The following is a 7,587-nucleotide window of genomic DNA, read 5'->3' on the forward strand; positions in this document are numbered from 1 at the left end:
TGGGTGTATTTTGCCTAGATCTCACTCTCTACACGTAAAGGTTGCAACTTTACGTGGGAAAAAGGCTTGGGGAGGGTAGATCTATAGTTTGGAGCTCATGCATGACTCGGAAGTCCTCTGCATGTAAGTGGATCTTAGTGGACTCGACGAGTCCTTCGAGTGGACTCGGCGAGTAGCTTGAAGATGAGGAGGAACTCGACGAGTGGGATGAACAGCTCGTCGAGTCGGATGAAGATGGGCATGAACTCGGCGAGTTGGATGAATAACTCGTCGAGTTGGATGAAGTTTGTCGTGTGCTCGGCGAGTCTGTTCTTAGACTCGGCGAGTCAGGTCGAGTGGTCCCAAACCCTTCGAGTTAAGACTCGAGTCAGCGAGTCGAGCCAGGACTCAGTGAGTTGGTCAGGTCAGGAATCGAGAATCAGTAGACTCGGCGAGTCAGGGGCTGACTCGGCGAGTAGAGTCGCGAGTGGAAGGACTCTGGATTTATGGACTCGGCGAGTCAGCAGGGTGACTCGGCGAGTAGGGTTGACCTGGAGGGTTGACTTTGACCAGGACATCGACTGTGACTAGAGTTGACTTGGTTAACCTTTGGAGGTCAGTTAGACTAAGTGTTGGGTTGTTGTTGGTAGCTCGGGGAGCTAGCGGAGCAGCAATTCGAAGTTAGCGGTCAGGTAGCGGTCGAAGGGGTTAGCAGCGGCAGTTCGGCAATATCAGGTGAGTCTCCCTTTGTATGAATGGGTCTACGGCCACAATGCCGGCCCATGTAGTTACGAGTAGAAGACCCGGGGGTTAGCCCTAGGCACAGTATGCTAGTATGATATTTGGACGAGGTCCAATGACAGAGGGCGGGTGCCCAAGGAGCGGTTTATGTGATAGTTTATACTTGTTGTCTATGTGATACTTGTATGTGCCTGATAGGGAGGTGAGAGAGGGCGAGGTCCCGTATCTCACCAATAGCAGAGTGTGGATGGTGTTCCATATCTCAGTAGCAGCAGAGCAGGGGCGGGGCCCAAGTTAGGAAAGGAGTGAGGGTGGGCTGGGCCCGAACCTCACTATCAGCAGGAGTATGGACGAGGTTCCATGACTCATCAGTAGCAGAACTCGGGCGGGGCCCAGAGATAGGCGAGGCCTTAGAGCAAGGGTTGTTAGTATATGTTTAGCTTATGTTATGTGATACGTTATGTGCTATTATATGTTAGTGGGCGAGGCCCTGTAACAGGCGAGGCCTAAGTGAAACAGATCTGTATCCGAGCGAGGCTCGAAGCCAGGCGGGGCCTGGAGCGGCGGGGCCGTTGTAGCAGGCGAGGCCCGTAGTAGGGGCGAGGCCCCGGATAGCGGGCGTGGCCCAGTATGTGCAGTATGTGGTAAGGTGGGGAACTCACTAAGCTTTGTGCTTACGGTTTTCAGTTTTGCTTTCAGGTACTTCCGGTAGCGGAGGGAGGAGCTCGGGGTGATCGCATGGCACACACCATAGAGTAGTCAGCCTGGGAACGTTTACTCTGATAATAAACATGTGTTTTTGAAAACTTATACTCAGATTATGTTTTGGAATGATGCTTTGTTTAAAGTAATGTTTTATTAAAAAGAAATTTTGGTCTTGAATTTTGGGATGTTACAAGTTGGTATCAGAGCCTTGGTTTGAGGGATTCAGGCATACTCTCTGGTGTGCCTGAACTCAAACTGAGGGGTCGGATGAAAAGTTTTCAAAATGTGAAAAGACAGTTTTTGTAAAAAGAATTTTGAGAATGAAAAACAGTTTTAGAAAAGCAAAAAGAATCCAGAAAGAAAAGAACTTTGAAAAGAGAAAAAGGTGTGGTGCATGCAATCAACCGAGCTCAAGTAAGTACCCCAAAATACCCATACAAGTTTATGTTATGATTATCAGTTGGTAGAACATCATGCTAGAATAGGACTAAGGATCTAGGGATGATGCCTTATGTACCTGTTATTTGTGCTTTTGAGCTGCATGATGGTGCTGATTAGACAGTAGTAGGATAGCCGTTTAGGTTATGCCTGAGTTTATGAGTTTGTGTTGCATGCTAGTTCAGATTCTTGCTACGTGGATATGATTGCTTGAGTATGTTATGGTTAGATTTTCCCTTGACCGAATGCTGTTTGCTTTGTGCATTGTGGGATTCTGAGTGATGGGAGTTAGCCATTAGGTGGATACGACACGCCACATGTGATCAGGGTTGAATAATCTCAGAGTGTTGGATTTGGTCCTATTGCGCAGCTCTTGTTTGAGTCCAACCGTTGTAGGAACGAGTCTTATACTTGAAGGATTATCTGAGCCTAGTCACATGTGATGGTATTCAGGTGATGGCTAATTGGCAACACAAGGAGACCTTCAGCAGCTGAGGTCTGGTTTGAGTTGAGTCAGAGGTTTCCCTAGGGTAAGCCTAGGATGAGATAGAGTTGGGAGCAGTATTAGTGGATAAGGGACCTGGTGGAGTCAAAGCAATTCCTGAGGAAGGTACGGATAGATGTGGAAGGTAGTATGGGCCCGTACTACTGAAAGCAGAGGATCCGTACTCGATTCAGGAAGGGCAGAGACAAGACCGGGAACCTGGTAGGGCATGTTTGGTCTCGTATCAGTGATGAGTATTCTGATAGTGGTTGTGGTATATTTTTAGCATGGTGACATTGCGAGAGAGACCAGCGGGCGGATCAGGCGCTGGAGAGGGATCAGGCTCGGGTTCAGGGACCGAGCAGCTCGAGGAGCAGATGAGAGAGTTGATATCAGATGAGGTTACGCGCAGTATTCTAGCTCAGACTCCTGTGATCTTTGGCACAGTCAAGGAGGGCATACTGGAGATCTTGGAGGAGAGGCTGGGAGCCTTCCGTACTGAGATGATGGCATTGATGGGAGCGCGTACCTTGACATTTCGAGAGTTCAGAGCCTGCGGGGCACCAGACTATCATGGGGCTAGGGACCCCATTGCTAGCAGCAGATGGTTGGCTGATGTTGCCAACGTTTTTCGTACGAGCAAGTGTCCCGAGGGGGACAAGGTTAGACTCGCCTCCTGTCTTCTGAAGGACAGAGCGAGGGATTGGTGGGAGGAGATTGGTCATGCTTTGGGGGATGATGCCGCGTTGGACGCGATGACTTGGAGCGATTTTTCAGCTAGGTTCAGGGCGGAGTTTTCGCCAATTATTGAGGTGCAGCAGCTGGCACGAGAGTTTCAGGATTTGACGCAGACTACTGAGACTGTGGCGGAGATCACCGCCAAGTTCAGGGAAAGGGCTCTTCTTGTACCGCAGTATGTAGCGGATGAGGAGATGAAGAAGGCTCGGTACCATGAGATGTTGAGGGACGACATCAGGGAGTTCGTGAGCAGGTCCAGCTGTAAGACGCTGGAAGATATGATTTCTCGGGCTAGGGAAAGGGAAATTGATTTGGAGCAGATCCGGAAGAGGAAGCCGGATGAGGTTCAGGTATCAGCAGGTTCGGGCAAAAGGCCCAAGGGATCGGATTCGAGATCGAGGGATCATCAGGACCGCAGTCGGTGCGGAAAGTGTGGCAGGACGCACGGGGGCGCGTGCAGGAGTGGTAGCGGTGGTGAGTCTGGCTGCTTCAAGTGCGGTCGGACTGGTCATTTTAGCAGGGATTGTACTGTTACCGCCGCGCAGGGATCAGACATGATATGTTTTCATTGCAACCAGCGGGGCCACAAGAAGGCCCAGTGCCCCAGTTTGTTTTCAGCAGGATGGGTGATGGCACCCGCCCCTGCGACCTTGAGGATCACGGATGGCCGTCAGGGCCGGGTAGAGGCACCTGCAGCAGGGAGCAGGGCTTTCCAGATGACGACCTTGGAGACGCGAGCATTGCCGGACGTTGCAGGTATGCAATTTCCATTCTCAATTCCTTTTATTTTGTGCATGATTTCATTGTTATCGGTATGAGTATTTTATTTTGATTGGTCGATTGTGGTCGAGTTATATGCCATCTGCATACCTTGGATATTTGTATGGTAGTTAGGGGTTGTGCTCTATTGAAGAAGGTTTCGAAAGATGCAGTATCTGTAGCATGCTTGGGAGGGATTTGGTTCGTTTCGTCAGTTCGGAGTGGTGCAGAGATTGTGATGGATTGGCTAAAGCCCTAGCTATGGCGGGCTTGGGTTCCTCAGTGGATGGGTTATGGAATGGTAGCAAGGATCGGGATTTCTTTGAATATTGAGCAGCAAGGGGTAAGCAGGATCGAAGTGGGGGAGAATCCTCCGGATGTGCCCAGAGAGGAGCACGCAGACCCAGAACGAGTACGTGACCTCCGAGAGGGAAGAGAAGTAGTCAACGTTTGATGGATTGAGGATTCCAGGGTTGGGAGTTCGAAGAAACTCCATAGCAGCTAGCGCGTGGGATGGTATGGTTGGTGATGTAAGACTACGGGTAAGCCGTAGCATTCCTTAGTAGTTTCGTTAGCGGAGTCGGGGCGAGGCCCTTATCTCCTAGTGATCAGGTAGGGATCAGGAATGGGTAGTGGATGAGAGTAGTAGGGAGTTGCCTGTATAGCTCTAAGGAGGTGAGACCTTGGGAGAGACCGCTCCAGTACATAGTTGGGTGAGACCCGTGGGCGAGGCCCGTATGAGATTAGCAGTGCAGGTGAGACCTGGGAGCAGGGTTGCTCAGTAGTATGGTTGGGTGAGACCTGTGGGCATGGCCCGTGAGTTTATAGCAGCGCAGGTGGGACCTGGTCGGGATTTTTAGTGTCAGGTTAAGGGATCGGGGATCCCAGGTTTGTAGTGCCTGGAGGGCAGGGCTGATTGAGCAGTTATAGATGGTCGAGGTATCCTTGGAAGTCGTTGAGAGCGACCAGGGATGGTGTTGGGACTAGCTATCGGTGGGAACCGGTAACCCAGTCATTGATAGGTTGGTAGGGACCAGGGCGGTCCCGGTTTACCAGGAAGTCAGTCGGGGAATAGTTGAATTGCCAGTCGGTGGCAGTGCGAGTATGCAGCGTATGGTGGACTTCAGTTAGTTGAGTCGAGGGGTGCTCGACACCAAGTGTTGGCAGGAAGGAGTGTCAGTGAGTGCTGACGGCGATGACCCGTCCTGGAAATAGCAGGGAGATGATGAAGTTAGTGAAGGATAGGACCTTCACAGTGTCAAAGGAGAATTCGGAAATGAGACTTTGCCTTGGGAAGGCAAGGGATTTGCGCAAGGAAAGAAGTGGAGAACCCCTGTGGGTTCAGTGTAGTATTCGGTGGAAGACCAACGCAGGTAGGCGGCTGGTGTTGGGTATTGGAGGCAGATCGCAGGCGGTGGGCCATGGTAAACTTCGAGGACGAAGTTCAGTTTAAGTGGGGGAGAGTTGTAACACCCAGGATTTTGAAAGCCAAGAAAGTAAAGGAAACCCTAAATTTAAGAGGGACTCGACGAGTCAAAGGAAGGACTCGGCGAGTCGGAGCGGGATCCGGGTCGATAAGAAAGTGACCAACTCGACGAGTCGGCCAAGTGGACTCGGCGAGTCAGGTCTGTGCGAGGAAAACCCTAAATCCGGGGCTTGGAGCCTATTTAAGCATCTTAATCTTCCTCCTAGGGCTCCTTTACAGCCTCTTGCACCCAGAACGCCACACCTTAAGCCCCCATTGTGTTCATTCAAGCTTCTAGCCATTTTTGAGTGGGTTTAAGGAAGAAGAAGGAGTGGGAATCCTTGAAGCATCAGGGAGTGGCTTTGGATCTGAAGTTTGGGAAGCATTTCAGAGCATTGGAAGGTATCAATTCGTTTCTCTCCTCCATATTTTTCCTTGGTTATGAGTTTTGGGGCTTTTAAGCCATGTTTAAGACCAATCTTGAGCTTGAGGTCCAGATCTGAGGTTGCTACCTCAGATCCATGTTTATTTTGGTATGTAATCCCATAAAGTATCAGCCATTGGGTGGAAATTGGAGTCTCTTGGTCCTAAACCCTAGCTATGGGTGTATTTTGCCTAGATCTCACTCTCTACACGTAAAGGTTGCAACTTTACGTGGGAAAAAGGCTTGGGGAGGGTAGATCTATAGTTTGGAGCTCATGCATGACTCGGAAGTCCTCTGCATGTAAGTGGATCTTAGTGGACTCGACGAGTCCTTCGAGTGGAGTCGGCGAGTAGCTTGAAGATGAGGAGGAACTCGACGAGTGGGATGAACAGCTCGTCGAGTCGGATGAAGATGGGCATGAACTCGGCGAGTTGGATGAACAACTCGTCGAGTTGGATGAAGTTTGTCGTGTGCTCGGCGAGTCTGTTCTTAGACTCGGCGAGTCAGGTCGAGTGGTCCCAAACCCTTCGAGTTAAGACTCGAGTCAGCGAGTCGAGCCAGGACTCAGTGAGTTGGTCAGGTCAGGAATCGAGAATCAGTAGACTCGGCGAGTCAGGGGCTGACTCGGCGAGTAGAGTCGCGAGTGGAAGGACTCTGGATTTATGGACTCGGCGAGTCAGCAGGGTGACTCGGCGAGTAGGGTTGACCTGGAGGGTTGACTTTGACCAGGACATCGACTGTGACCAGAGTTGACTTGGTTAACCTTTGGAGGTCAGTTAGACTAAGTGTTGGGTTGTTGTTGGTAGCTCGGGGAGCTAGCGGAGCAGCAATTCGAAGTTAGCGGTCAGGTAGCGGTCGAAGGGGTTAGCAGCGGCAGTTCGGCAATATCAGGTGAGTCTCCCTTTGTATGAATGGGTCTACGGCCACAATGCCGGCCCATGTAGTTACGAGTAGAAGACCCGGGGGTTAGCCCTAGGCACAGTATTCTAGTATGATATTTGGACGAGGTCCAATGACAGAGGGCGGGTGCCCAAGGAACGGTTTATGTGATAGTTTATACTTGTTGTCTATGTGATACTTGTATGTGCCTGATAGGGAGGTGAGAGAGGGCGAGGTCCCGTATCTCACCAATAGCAGAGTGTGGATGGTGTTCCATATCTCAGTAGCAGCAGAGCAGGGGCGGGGCCCAAGTTAGGAAAGGAGTGAGGGTGGGCTGGGCCCGAACCTCACTATCAGCAGGAGTATGGACGAGGTTCCATGACTCATCAGTAGCAGAACTCGGGCGGGGCCCAGAGATAGGCGAGGCCTTAGAGCAAGGGTTGTTAGTATATGTTTAGCTTATGTTATGTGATACGTTATGTGCTATTATATGTTAGTGGGCGAGGCCCTGTAAGAGGCGAGGCCTAAGTGAAACAGATCTGTATCCGAGCGAGGCTCGAAGCCAGGCGGGGCCTGGAGCGGCGGGGCCGTTGTAGCAGGCGAGGCCCGTAGTAGGGGCGAGGCCCCGGATAGCGGGCGTGGCCCAGTATGTGCAGTATGTGGTTATGCATGGTATGTGGTAAGGTGGGGAACTCACTAAGCTTTGTGCTTACGGTTTTCAGTTTTGCTTTCAGGTACTTCCGGTAGCGGAGGGAGGAGCTCGGGGTGATCGCATGGCACACACCATAGAGTAGTCAGCCTGGGAACGTTTACTCTGATAATAAACATGTGTTTTTGAAAACTTATACTCAGATTATGTTTTGGAATGATGCTTTGTTTAAAGTAATGTTTTATTAAAAAGAAATTTTGGTCTTGAATTTTGGGATGTTACAAGTTGGTATCAGAGCCTTGGTTTGAGGGATTCAGGCATACTCT

This window comes from Lactuca sativa, chromosome 9 (genome assembly GCF_002870075.4).
Source record: "Lactuca sativa cultivar Salinas chromosome 9, Lsat_Salinas_v11, whole genome shotgun sequence".
NCBI classification, from domain to species: domain Eukaryota; kingdom Viridiplantae; phylum Streptophyta; class Magnoliopsida; order Asterales; family Asteraceae; genus Lactuca; species Lactuca sativa.